This window comes from Bubalus bubalis, chromosome 15 (assembly GCF_019923935.1).
Source record: "Bubalus bubalis isolate 160015118507 breed Murrah chromosome 15, NDDB_SH_1, whole genome shotgun sequence".
NCBI classification, from domain to species: Eukaryota; Metazoa; Chordata; class Mammalia; order Artiodactyla; family Bovidae; genus Bubalus; species Bubalus bubalis.
The window spans coordinates 7,004,279-7,019,740 of NC_059171.1; positions in this window are offsets into that span (position 1 = coordinate 7,004,279).

Sequence of the window (15,462 nt, forward strand, 5' to 3'; positions counted from 1 at the left end):
TTTTGTTGGCAAAGTAATGTCTCTGCTTTTGAATATGCTATCTAGGTTGGTCATAACTTTCCTTCCAAGGAGTAAGCGTCTTTTAATTTCATGGCTGCAGTCACCATCTGTAGTGATTTAGTAGATTTAAATATATTTTTTGGTCTGAATCCTTGAAGAATCTGCCAAGTTCTTTTTTTAAAACAAATTATTTTGTTACAAAACACTTCATCACTTCCTCCCCCTTAACGTCATTTTTTGTTGGTGATCTATATAACTTGAATCTCTGAAAGTGATCTTAATAATCACATGTCTGTGATTTGTTTTACATCATCTTTTTTTTTTTAAAAAGGCTTTAGAAGATTTGTTTGATCCTAGATATGTAATAGTCCTTTTTACAGTTTCATCCACTTATGAGCTACAAGGAAAATGAATGTGAAAGGCATGTATTTCTGTTGGCCAGATGTCAGAGAGTGGTGGAGATAAGCTTCTTGGTATGATAAGGATTTCCATTATTTTTTATTCACATATTTCACACATCCTTAGACACTTATATAGGCAACATTTCAAATGAACCATTGAAACATGTACCTTGGGCAATCGAAAATTTTGACATCAGTTATAAAATAGATATCATTGATTCCACTTTCAGACATTACTATAAAGAGTTTCCAACGAAATAAAAATCAGTTTGGACTTGTGGCTTATCTAACTACTGGCAGTGCGAAACAAAACAAAACTCCCTATTCTTGATTTTTCTTACGTGCGAATGTTGTTTGTCTAACACAGTGTTTCTCAAAATATGGCACTGTTTTCAGAAACATCAACATCATCTGAATCTTACTAAAACACAAATTCTGGGACCCCACCACAGACTGACTGTATCAGAAATTCTAGGAGTGGGACCCAGAAACGTACATTTTAAAAGCTGTTCATGTGATTCTAATGTACACTTCAGATTAAAAAACACTATTATGATAGAATTCTTAAAATAGATTTTAGTTTTCCTAAATATTTATTAGAAAGCTTCCTGGAAAAGATATACTAAAAGCAGATGATGTCACACGACTAAAACCATAGGTAGCATTGTTAAAGAAACTATTTTTTTCACCACAAATATATCTCCCCAAAAGATAGAAGTTTAGATACTCCAGATACTCTATTTGCAGTTCTTGAACTGATTCACTGAACCAGAAAATTTTGGAACCATTATATTTTAAGTGAACTATGGTAATGAATGTTTAACTTGTAGTTTGTAGATATTTCAAACTGCAGATTGCATTTTACATGCATGTTTTTTGTTAAGCTGAAGAGGCTAAAAATGTATAACTATTTTCAGACATCTGTATAAATTATCATACTGAAATTTATTAAGTACAAAATGCTGTGATCCAAAAATATGTTTCATGTCATAAATAAACATGGGAACAAAATTTCTTAATCATCATTTTTCAAAAGCTTAGTCCTTCCCTTTTATACATATATTCCATCATAATCCATATAATCAATGACTTTATTGCTCTGAAATATTTTGTGTCCATTTTGGAAAAATAAGCTATGGAGAAGAAAATAGTTTTTCCATATATTAGAATAGTTTCATATGAATCTTTAATCTTATCAGTATGTAAGCTGCCAATTTAATTGAATTTGTCTCCAACTATCTCATTTACTTCTTCAGTAAGAGATACAAGAAACCATTTGTGTGAATCGGCATGCTAAAAATGTATATCACAGCATAGTAGTGTTTCTACTAACATATATTTGAACTATTAGGTTTTGTAATAGCAAAAGTTTCATTTTCAAATACATAATACAATTTTAAAATTGCATTTTCTTTGAAATTGGCTTTATACTTTGAACACTGTGAAGGTTTAGATGAATATATATATTCATTTATTTATTATTTTTATTGGAATATAGTTGATTTGCATAGAACTATTGGTTTTTAGTGGATCAGTGATTAATGTAAATTAGTTTAACACATAATCTTTGCACCAAATAGTAAAATATTGTTTAAATAAGTGTTCCATGGTTTTATTAGGTAAAAAGACCTGTAATTCCAATGTATATTTATTAATGTCCCTAAATCTTGACTTTAAAATAGACATAATATACACTGCCAGGATTATTATAAAACTTGATTGACAGACTCGATATCCAGTGAATATGAGTTACATCAGTTCAGTTCAGCTGCTCAGTTGTGTTCGACTCTTTGTGACCCCATGAATCGCAGCATGCCAGGCCTCCTTGTCCATACAGTGTATTAAAAATGGCTGAGCACATCACATAATGCTGCAAAATAGCGATGAGTGGAAGCTTGCAAATGTATAAAATAACAGGGCAGATAATCTATTAAACAATGCCAAAAAATATCAAGAAATAAATAATGTGTCTCTGAAAACAAAGGTGTGTATATATAATAGAGCTAAGCATATAAAACTAAAGAGGGAGGCCAGGGAGTTTGGAGGGAAAAACACAAAAATAAACATGGGAAAGAGAAATGAAAAAATGGTAGAAGAATGCAAGTGTGAATAATTAGTAGGTGATTAATCAATGTTACTTTATATTAGCAGATGATTTTATAATATTTGCTAAGTGACTGCATGGTTACCAAGATGTAGGATTTGTTGATGTTATGTCTCAATGGGAAAGGAGATAGTCAAAAGGGAGCTCAAATGTTTATTATGTAAGGATGAAAGGATTTCCAACTCTCAGCCATTTGTGAGGTCTCTATTTTTAAGCCTTCTTCTTCTGTTTTTAAACTCTTTGGGTTGATGTTATTCTTCCATTTGGGTTTCTTAAATAAAACAACCACAAAGAATAAATCTTAAAAACAAGAGATTTATTTTAGGGTGATGAGAAAAAAATATTGTCTCAGAAAGTATACAATATGTTTGTTGTAATCAAGGTGTTATACTTATCCCTAAATATCTATTTTTCTATTTTTGAATGATTACTAAGGTCTATATTTGTCTCACATTTCATGTGATGGACAGTCATTGAGGATGGGAGGCTGTGTCTTTGCTTGCTGAAGAACTGGATCTCAATTTTCATCATGGTTGGTTCAGAAACTACTTTTAAGAAGTCTATGCTTCAGCAACACTTTTTTGAGCAAAACTGGGCTTCCCATTAGTTCATGAAATGATTTGATCATGTTATCTGGTTGCTCTGCTAATCACTAACAAGCAAGGAGTGGGAAATGGAGTCATCTTTTGGCTGGATGGCAGACATCAGAGAATACCAAAAATTGTTGGCTGTCTGGTTTTAAATTGGTCACCCTCAGAATCTTCTAGTGAATAGAGGAATGTATGAAAACAACTGCTTGTATTGTATCTCTGCTTTTATCTTTGATAGGTAACATGAAATAAACCTTTGGTTTGTGGGAGAACATGAATTGATAATGTGAAAAACTTAGAACAGTGCCTGGCACTTACTTATTACTTACTAAATGTTTATTACTACTTTTCTCTTCTCATATATTCAGTTTATCATATATTCACTACATATAATGGCATGCTCTATGAACACACCAAGTATTAATACCTTTGTCTCAAGATAAGTTTCCCAGAAAATAGTTGTGGTTGAAATTTTATATACAAGAAGATTATTTGAGAGTACATTTAAGTATTAAATTATAAATAAAGTAGTACTGTTCACAAGGAACCAAATATACTATTGCCTGCCTCAAGTGTATACTAGGATCATGCAAGTGATCCAGGTGATCATGACCAATTACCCCATCAGATGTGATTTCATTTCTTCCCTTTTGGTATCTTGAAACAGAAGGCTAAAGTGACCAGTAATAGCCATAGCTTACTTAAAGTTTAGAAAAAGTCTTGCTGCAGTCCCTGGCGGGAAGAATAACCTATAGAGTTATTCTAATAACTCTAAACCTATAGAGCCCAGAGTTTCAGGAAGCCTAAGTTCCTCAATTAGATCATCATTAATAATTAAGTGGAACCATTCCTATTTCCAATCCTTGGTTACTAGATATGAGTGTTGTACCCATGGGGATGCAGACAAAATAATATCATCAATTTAGAGTATATTGTTTCATAGAGGATGGTACCCCATCTACACACTGACATTCCCAAGCTGAAGCCCCAGCTGTGCCTTCAAATAGCTATTCCATTTAACTGTCAGGCTGGCAATTTCTGCTTGGTGGGGTTTGCAATGGATCTAAAGTAGGGGTTCCCAGCTTCCAGTTCATGGCCTGTGAGGAATCCAGTCGCACAGCAGAAGTGAGCAGTGGTGAGTGAGCTAAGCTTCACTTAGCTTTAAGTGTATATAAGCTGCTCCCATCTCTAGTGTTACTGCCTGAGCTCCACCCCCTGTCCATCAGCTTTGGCATCAGGTTCTCCTAGGAGCATTAACTCTGCTATGAATTGCACACACAAGGATCTAGGTCTCTTGTTCCTATGAGAATCAAATGCTTTGATGATCTGAGGGGGAACTAGGGCAGTGATGCTGGTGCTGCGGAGCAGCTACAAATATTAATTATCATTAGCAGAGAGGTTTGATGGCAGAGAGACCATAATAAATCAATTCCTTGCAGAAGTATATCAAAGCCCGATCAGGGAATGGCGAGTGGCAATTAAGCTACATCTGGTGGCAGGTTTTATAGCAGCAAGCGACTTGATGGACTCAGTACAGCTGCATCTGGTGGCAGGTTGTATAGCAGCAAGCAACTTGATGGACTCAGTTGTACAGCTGCATCTGGTGGCAGGTTTTAATTTGGAATGCAACACTTGGTCCGTGCATAGTCCATCCACTCTTTTATTTACTGGTTCCATCTGTGCCTCTTTCCTGCACCATGCACTTGTCTCAGTAACCATATTCAAAAGCCTGTAAGCTAACCGTGGCCAAAATGATTAAAAAACAAACATCACTGGAGAGCTTCTGTGAAAGGGGGGAAGATCCAATGATGAGACAGCAGAAGACTCTAAAACTGCCAAGAAAAAGAAAGCTGCATTTAAAAGAAAATACAGAGTCCTACTTAAGAGTTCATTCCAACAGGTGATTCATATTCCCCAAGCCAGCTCTGTGTAATCTGTGGTGACCAGCTATCCAACAAAGTCATGAAACCTTCAAAACTGCTCCGCCACATAGAGACCAAGCACCCTGTGTTAAAGCATAAGCCTTTGGGGTTTTTTCAAAAGAAAAAAAAATGTGAACATCAAGAACAGAAGCACTTATTGAAGGCCACTACTTCAACAAATGTGTCTGGACTGAGAGCATCATACTTACTGACTTAAAGACACTTACCCCTTGAAAGTAAAGCTATGACAAACCTAGACAATGTATTAAAAAGCAGAGACATCACTTTGCCAACAAAGGTCCATATAGTCAAAGCTATGGTTTTTCTAGTAATCATGTACCACTGTGACAGGGGGTGGGGTATATAGTCACTACATTGTGTCCAACTCTTGCAACCCCATGGACTGTAGCCTTCCAGGCTCATCTGTTCATGGGATTTCCCAGGCAAGAATACTGGAGTGGGTTTCCATTTCCTTCTTCAGGGATTGGATCATAAAGAAGGCTGAGCACTGAAGAATTGATGCTTTTGAATTATGGTGCTGAAGAAGACTCTGGAGCATCCCTAGGACTGCAAAGAGATAAAACGAGTTGATCCTAAAAGGAAATCAACCCTGAATATTCATTGGAAGGACTGATGCTGAAATTGAAGCTCCAATACATTGGCCACCTGATGCAAAGTGCCAACTCATTGGAAATGACCCTGATGCGGGGAAAGATTGAAGGCAGGAGGAAAAGGGGGCAAAGAGGATGAGGTGATTGGATGGCATCACTGGCTCAATGGACATGAGTTTAAGCAAACTCCGGGAGATAGTGAAGGACAGGGAAGCCTGGTGTGCTACAGTCCGTGGGGTTGAAAAGAGTCAGACAGGATTTGGTGACTGAACAACAGCAATTGACCACATTGCTAAAGCTAAGAAGTTCTTTACTACTGGCTTAGAGTTGCAGCGGCCACAGGACTGGAAAAGGTCAGTTTTCATTCCAATCCCAAAGAAAGGCAATGCCAAAGAATGCTCAAACTACCACACAATTGCACTCATCTCTCACGCTAGTAAAGTAATGCTCAAAATTCTCCAAGCCAGGCTTCAGCAATATGCAAACCATGAACTTCCTGATGTTCAAGCTGGTTTTAGAAAAGGCAGAGGAACCAGAGATCAAATTGCCAACATCTGCTGGATCATGGAAAAAGCAAGAGAGTTCCAGAAAAACATCTATTTCTGCTTTATTGACTATGCCAAAGCCTTTGACTGTGTGGATCACAATAAACTGTGGAAAATTCTGAAAGAGATGGGAATACCAGACCACCTGACCTGCCTCTTGAGAAACCTGTATGCAGGTCAGGAAGCAACAGTTAGAACTGGACATGGAACAACAGACTGGTTCCAAATAGGAAAAGGAGTTCGTCAAGGCTGTATATTGTCACCCTGTTTATTTAACTTATATGCAGAGTACATCATGAGAAATGCTGGACTGGAAGAAACACAAGCTGGAATCAAGATTGCCAGGAGAAATGTCAATAACCTCAGATATGCAGATGACACCACCCTTATGGCAGAAAGTGAAGAGGAACTCAAAAGCCTCTTGATGAAAGTGAAAGTGGAGAGTGAAAAAGTTGGCTTAAAGATCAACATTCAGAAAACGAAGATCACGGCATCTGGTCCCATCACTTCATGGGAAATAGATGGGGAAACAGTGGAAACAGTGTCAGACTTTATTTTTTTTTGGCTCCAAAATCACTGCAGATGGTGACTGCAGCCATGAAATTAAAAGACCCTTACTCCTTGGAAGGAAAGTTATGACCAACCTAGATAGCATATTCAAAAGCAGAGACATTACTTTGCTGACAAAGGTTCGTCTAGTCAAGGCTATGGTTTTTCCTGTGGTCATGTATGGATGTGAGAGTTGGACTGTGAAGAAGGCTGAGCACCGAAGAATTGATGCTTTTGAACTGTGGTGTTGGAGAAGACTCTTGAGAGTCCCTTGGACTGCAAGGAGATCCAACCAGTCCATTCTGAAGGAGATCAGCCCTGGGATTTCTTTGGAAGGAATAATGCTAAAGCTGAAACTCCAGTACTTTGGCCACCTCATGTGAAGAGTTGACTCATTGGAAAAGACTCTGATGCTGGGAGGGATTGGGGGCAGGAGGATAAGGGGACGACAGAGGATGAGATGGCTGGATGGCATCACTGACTCGATGGACGTGAGTCTGAGTGAACTCCGGGAGTTGGTGCTGGACAGTGAGGCCTGGCGTGCTGCGGTTCATGGGGTCGCAAAGAGTCGGACACAACTGAGCGACTGATCTGATGTGATCTAGAGTTGAATCTGCCTGATTCTAGGGACATTTGTTGAGAACTTTTAGAAGAGGCTGCAGTTCGAATGGTGGCATGGGTTCCCCTTTTGGTTGGCACCCAGATGAGGGCTTCCCAGATGGCAATGGGTAAAGAATCCACCAGCAATACAGGAGACAGAGGAGACTCAGATTTGATCCCTGGTTTGGGAAGATTTCCTAGAGGAGGAAATGGCATGCCACTCCAGTATTTTTTCTTGAAAAATCCCATCGACAGGGAGGCAAAGATTTAGGCATGACTGAGTGACTAAACAGAACAGAATAATTAGATGAATTAATGAAATAGGAGAGAATATTGGGGCACAACTGTCAGAGAGGATTAATGAGTCACAGTGACATGCAATCCAGGTTGATAGGTCTATGGATGTTGATAACAAGGTAACAACGCTGGGGTTAGTGAGCTCTATTTTCAGGAGGATGTGCAGGAGGAAGTGTTATGTGCACTTTTGTTGCCAACTAATACCACAGCTGGAGAACTATTCAAATCTTTAAATGGTTACATAACAGGGAAACTGAATTAGTCATTTTGTGTTGGTATACGCATGGACACATGACTGGATGGCTTTCTGGTATCATTCTTAGAGTCAAAGAAGTCACTTCTGAATGTGAGTCTATGTATTGTATCATCTATAGAGAAATGTTGGCGAGCCAAAAAATACCACCTGAACTTAATAATATCTTGCAGGATGTGATTAAAATTTTCAACCACATTAAACTCCATGCCTTTAATTCAGTCTGTTTGTGCAGCTCTGAAATGAACACAGGGCACACTTCTTGTCTTGTACATAGAAGTGAGATTGCTTTCTAAATGCGTATCACTGGCCAGAGGCTTTGAGTTCATGAGAGCCACTCCAGAGATTTCTTTTAGAAAAGCAATCACCACTGACGGCAGATTTCAGTGGCATAGATTGGGTTGCAAAACTTGCTTACTTGTGTGACATATTCAACCTGTTCAATGAACTCAGTCACTTCAGGGGAGAGCAGCTGTGCTCAAGTGAGTAGATACAGTGGCTGCACCCAAAGCCAAACTGGAATTATGGGGGCGATGAGTGAATATTGGGATTTCCAACATTAGCAGAGATTTTGAAAGAGATTGATCCAGGGCATTCTTTCTCCCAGAGAGTGCATGATCCCCTATCTCAGCTCTCAAAAGAGTTTGAGCATTACTTCCAAACCACAAAAGACCTTCGGGTTGGGAAGGAATGAATCCATGACCCATTTGAATCCAGGTGAATCAACTCTATTTGTGTTAGAAGGGAATCAACTGCTTGAGATCACAAATGATGGTTTCCTGAAAAGTATGCTTGAGACAATTTTAAATCTCCATATGTTCTGGATCAAACTCAAGGCAGAATATCCTGAGACTGCCACAAAAGCCCCAAAAAGCCCGGTTCCATTTCCAACATCCTATATTTGTAAAGCAGCATTTTCTCTAGTGACAGCAACCAAATGAGATTATGGAGAGGATTGGATTTAAGATGCACACTTTGTGTGTCACTGTCTCTCCTCACACCCAGAGGGGACCGTCCAGCTGCAGAAAAACAAGCTCAGGGCTTCCACTGGTCCTGCATTGTGACGAGTTGTCCAATCATGTTTTATGTCACAAAGTAATCATCATAGAAATTAAGTGAAAAATAAATGTAATGTTCTTGAATCATCTTGAAACCTTCCCCCAAGCCTGGTCTGTGGAAAACTGCCCTCTACAAAACTGGCCCCTGGTGCCAAAAATGTTGGGGCCACTGAGCTAGAGGATCTCTCAAGTGGATACTCACTGAAGTCCTCTGCTGCTGTAACATAGGACCCATGGTCTGATCTAATATTGAATTGGATGCTGCATTGGCAAATCTGATGCTCTAGAAAGTAGTTCAAATATTCTTCATCCTATTATTCTGAAGCAAGCTGAGAACTTGCAGGCAAGAAAGGTAAATTTATATGTAAATACATGTGGCTTTCCAGTAAAAAAATGACTCTTCACCTCTTCTAGGAATAAGAAAGGTTCAGTTTGGGGAAGAATGGATACATGTATATGTATGAATGAGTTCCTTTGCTGTTCACCTGAAATTACCACAACGTTGTTAATCGGCTACACTCCAATACAAAATTTTAAAAAAATTTAAAGTTAGAAAAAAAAAAGATTTGATATAATAACTCAAGTGCTTAGTATCTTCCAGAGGTGGTGCCATATTTAGGAGTCAGCATAGGTTTCTTCTGGGGCTTCCCTGGTAGCTCAACCGGTAAAGAATCTGCCTGCAATGTGGGAGACCTGAATTTGATCCCTGGGTTGAGAAGATCCTCTGGAGGAGGGCATGGCAACCCAGTCCAGTGTTCTTGGGCTTCCCTTGTGGCTCAGCTGATGAAGAATCCACCTGCAATGCAGGAGACCCCAGTTCAATTCCTGGCTCAGGAAGATCCCCTGGAGAAGGGATAGGCTACCCACTCCAGTATTTTTGGGCTTCCCTGGTGATCTAGATGATAAAGAATCTGCCTGCAATGTGGGAGACCTGAGTTTAATCCCTGGGTTGGGAAGATCCCCTGGAGGAGGGCATGGCAACCCAGTCCAGTATTCTTGTCTGGAGAATCCCATGGACAGAGGAGCCTACAGTCCATGGGGTTGCAGAGTCAGACATGACTGAACACCTAAGTACAGCATATAGATTTCTTCTTCTAGAAGTTGGGCTTTCAGCTATGGAAGCCTTGCAATAACCTCTATCATTTCCACTGCAGCTGCTCTATTAGTCTGACCATTTACCACACTGGAGTTGGCTCATGTTAAACAGCAAAGTCATTCTGTCTGCCCAACTGTTCAATGTATCAGCACAGAATACACTCTTTGGTGAGTGCTAACATGTGAAGCTTAGATTTTCTCACTTCATGACCAAACCCATATGTTCATCTACATATTTCTTCTTTGAAACTCTTTATCCCTAGCCTTCCAATATTTTTCCTTCTAGGACTCTGAACAACCAGCCAAAGGCATTAGTCACTGCTTATGAAACTGTATATATTTTTATTTAAAGCCAATTCTCTTTCCACACCAAGTAGATGATGAAATATACTTCCTGAAGTTTGCCGATTAAGAAGATATTCCTTCTTGCTGATCTTTGAGCTCCTCTTGTGGGGGGTCTAGTAGAGCATTAGCCTATTATTAGTCTGGACACATACACCTAGTTAATGAAGCCTTTGTGAACCCAAATCTGAATTTTCCTTTTCTGCTGACTGACCATAAGAAACCCTCCATACAGCAATAAGCATAGAATGAGGGCTACTTGTCAGTACCATAGTAGTAGATGGCATGAGAATTCAGGCCAGCTTAACTTATCTGTGCATGAACGATCCTGTTCATGCTTAATCTATAAAGTGAAGTGAAGTCGCTCAGTCGTGTCCAACTCTTTGCAACCCCATGGACTTGTAGCCCACCAGGCTCCTCAGTCCATGGGATTTTCCAGGCAAGAGTACTGGCGTGGGTTGCCATTTCCTTCTCCAGGGGATCTTCCCAACCCAGGGATCAAACCTGGGTCTCCTGCACTGCAGGCAGATGCTTTACCATCTGAGCCACCAGGGAAGTCCAATCTCAAATAAGGGCAATGCAAAAGATTGTTCAAACTACCATAATATTGCACTCATTTCACATTCTAGTAATTTTTTGCTCAAAATCCTTAAAGCTAGTCTTCAGCAGTATGTGAACTTAGAACTTTCAGATGTACAAGTAGGGTTTAGAAAAGGCAGAGATCAAATTGCCAACATTCATTGGATAATACAAAAAGTAAGAGAATCCCAGAAAAACATCTACTTCTGCTTCATTGATTATGCTAAAGCCTTTGACTGTGTGGATCACAATAAACTGTGGGAAATTCTTAGCGATGAGTATACGAGACCACCTTACCTGTATTTTGAGGAATGTGTGTGCAGGTCAAGAAGCAGCAGTTAGAACTGCACATGAAAGAATTGGCTGGTTCCAAACTGGAAAGGAGTATGACAAGGCTGCATATTGTCACCCTGCTTCTTCACTTTCTACGAGAGTATATCATGCAAAATTCTGGGCTGGATGATGCACAAACTGGAATCAAGATTGCTGGGAGAATTACCAACAACCTCAGATATGCACATGATACCACTCTAATTGCAGAAAGTGATGAGGAGCTAAAGAGCCTCTTGATGAGGGTGAAAGAGAAGAGTGAAAAAGCTGGCTTTGCAACTCAATGTGAATAAAACTAAGATCATGATATCCAGTTCCATTATTTCATGGCAAATAGAAGATAAAATAGTGGAAGTAGTGACAGGTTTTCTTTTATTGGGCTCCAAAAATCACTGCGGATGGTGACTGTACCCATGAAATTAAAAGATGCATGGTTCTTGGAAGGAAAGCTATGGTAAACTTAGTGAATTAAAAAGCTTAGATATCACTTTGTTGACAAATGTTGTACAGTCAAAGTTATGATTTTTCCCATAGACATGTATGGATGTGAGAGTTAGATCATAAAGGAAGTTGAATCACTGAAGTAATTTTACTTTTGAGTTGTGGTGCTGGAGAAGATGCTTGAGAGTCTCTTGGACTGCAGAGATTAAGCCAGTCAATCTAAAGGAAATCAACCCTGTATATTCACTGGAAGGACTGATGCTGAAGCTGAAGCTCCAGTACTTTGGCCATCTGATGGAAAGAGCCAACTCATTGGAAATTACCCTGGTGCTGGGAAAGGTTAAAGACAAAAAGTGAAGACGGTGGCAGAGGATGAAATGTTTAGATAACATCATTGACTCAATGGTCATGAATTTAAACAAACTCTGTGAGGTAGTTAAGGATAAAGAACCTGATGTGCTGCAGCTCATGGGGTCCCAAAGAGTCAGACATGACTTAGTGACTGAACAACAATAAAAATGTTGACTGAATTGAAGTAAAGAATTGATCATTTTAAGACGAAAGTAGGAAATATGAAAATGACTCAATTAAAAATAGATAATTCAATATCTGAAATTAAAAAAAATTAGAAGGAATGAGTACTAGACTAAGTGATACAGAGGAATGTATATGTAATCTGGAAGATAGAATAATGGAAATCATCCAATCATTAAAACAGAAAGATAAATAAAATAAATGAAAACAGTCTATGAGATCTCTAGGAGAATAAGTGTGCCAACATTAGCATGATAAATATTCCAAAAAGAAAACAGTAAGAGAAGAGGACTGAAAAATATTTGAACTAATTTTGGCTGAAAAGTTCCCAAACTTGAAGAATGAAAGAGATGCCAAGGTGCAGTAAGCATCATAGAGTGTTGCAAACAACATGAAACCTAACATGCCCACACCAATGAATAGAACATTTTAATGGCAAAATTAAATCTGAAGAAAGAATTCTAAAGGTAGCAAGGGGGAAAAAAGATTCATGTACAAGAGAACGTCCATAATGCTATCAGCTAATTCTCCTGCAGAAAATTTCCATGACAGAAGGGAGTAGCATGATATATGCAACGTGCTGAAGGGGAAAGTGGAGAAAACCATTAGACCATTCAGGTATGACCTAAATCAAATCCCTTATGACTATACAGTGGAAGTGAGAAATAGATTTAAGGGACTAGATCTGATAGACAGAGTGCCTGAAGAAATATGGATGGAGGTTCGTGACATTGTACAGGAGACAGGAATCAAGACCATCCCCAAGAAAAAGAACTGCAAAAAAACAAAAGGGCTGTCTGAGAAGGCCTTCCAAATAGCTGTGAAAAGAACGGAAGTGAAAAGCAAAGGAGAAAAAGAAAGATATACCCATTTGAATGCAGAGTTCCAAGGAATAGCAAGGACAGATAGGAAAGCCTTCCTCAGTGATCCGTGCAAAGAAATAGAGGAAAACAACAGAATGGGAAAGACTAGAGATCTCTTCAAAAAAATTAGAGATACCAAGGGAACATTTCATGCAAAGATGGGCTTAATAAAGGACAGAAATGGTAGGGAAGCAGAAGATATTAAGAAGAGGTGGCAAGAATACACAGAAGAACTGTACAAAAAAGATCTTCACGACCCAGATAATCACGATGGTGTGATCACTCACCTAGAGCCAGACATCCTGGAATGGGAAGTCATGTGGGCCTTAGAAAGCATCAGTATGAACAAAGCTAGTGAAGGTGATGGAATTCCAGTTGAGCTATTTCAAATCCTGAAAGATGATGCTCTGAAAGTGTTGCACTCAATATGTCGGCAAATTTGGAAAACTCAGCAGTGGCCACAGGCTTAATCTATATGTGTACCAATTTCATCTTCACTATGTTGCTACTGGACCTGCATGACCTTATGACTTGGTGGTTCAGACAGAGGGTAATGCTTCATTGGTACTTGGTATCTTGTAGTTAGCTGCTCCATTTCTTTGAGAGAAATAGAATGTCAAAATCAGTTCCACATTACCCTCCTAATATAAACTCAAATTAGGTTTATCTGCCATTTTGTATATCACTGAACTTTGCATTTAGAATTGTGAAAATTGGCCTACAATTTTCCTCTCGTGTAATACTTTGTGAACTTAAGATTGAAGTTACACTTGCTTATATACTCTTAAGCAGTTTGCATAATTTCTTTCTTAGTCTTTGGCAGAATTGACTGCTGATGCTATCTGGACCCAGATTTTCTTTTGGGGAAGAGTTTTTACTATAGCTTTAATGAATTTAATTGCATAATAGTAATCAGGTTTTCTATTTATATTTTAGTCACTTTAAGAAGTTGTGTTTTCCACAATGAATTACGACACTATAGCAGTCGGAATGGCAATCATTAAGAAACTCTACAAATAGCAAATGCTGGACAGGATGTGGAGAAAAGGGATACATCCTACAGTGTTGGTGTGAATATAAGGTGGTGTAGACACTATGGAAAACTGTGTGGAGGGTCCTCAGAAATCTGAAAGCAGAGTTGCCATACGATCCAGAAAACGCATCAGCTTCCCTGGTGGCTCAGATGGTAAAGAATCTGCCTGCCATGCAGGAGACACGGCTTCAGTCGTGTCTGGGTCTGGAAGACCCCCTTGCTGTAGAACTTCTCTTCCTCTTGTCACTCCTTCTATCCTTGCATTAGCTCATTGCTCATCAGGGCTTCTCTAGTAATGACTCATGTGATTCTTATCTTCACTTCCTGGTTCCTTCAACCCAGTCTCGAGTTTCGTTTTTGTTTTGTTCTTTTGGGGCATAAATTGGATCAGTTTGTGATGTGAATGAAATTATCAATTGTCACCAAGTACTCTGAAGTTTATTGTTGTCAGTCCCTAAGTCGTGTCTGACTCTTTGTGACCCCATGGACTGCAGCATGCCAGGCTCCTCTGTCCTCCACTATCTCCCAGAGTTTGCTCAAATTCAAGTCCATTGAGTCGGTGATGCCATCCAACCATCTCATCCTTTGCTCCCCGCCTCTCTTTTTTGCCTTCAGTCTTTCCCAGAATCAGGATCTTTTCCGATCTGTTCTTTGCATCAGGTGGCAAAAATATCAGAGCTTCAGCTTCAGTCAATAACTCTAGTAATTGCTTGCTTTGACTTTTCTTACTCATAGAATCAGGTCTCTCATTCACCTTAAATATTTTGGATAGTGTGAATAGCATTTAAAAAATATTTTTCACAGCACTGTGAAACATATTCTTGCAACAACACCAACTTCTTGCCTCTCTATCCCCATTCCATTGTGCTTCTCACACTTTGTATTACTGTGAAAATGAAACTTTAAACGATTGTCTGCCTAATATTTTTTGCTAAGAAAATTTTCCATGAATATTATAACTTCAGACTCCTTTCAGTTGAATCTCTAGATCCTTTATAGAATGTTTACTACTAAACTTTGTCATAAAATCTTTTAATTATGTCAAAATAAGCACAAACTTTCCTGAGAAATTAGACTGATAAAATGGCTTTGAGTGGAAGATATTCTTCACACAATTTTCCCTCAAAATGGACATATCTCTTCTTTGCTGCTTTTCTTTGCTATGAAAACTGCATGCTCAGTTCAATTACTTGGTGGCCTACACTTCCATTATACTTGAATAAACCATGTAAATTCAGATAATTAATCTAGCCAGCTTATCATAATTTTTAGTTATTACAATACTCAATTATAGTTTGAGAAACATGCATGACTT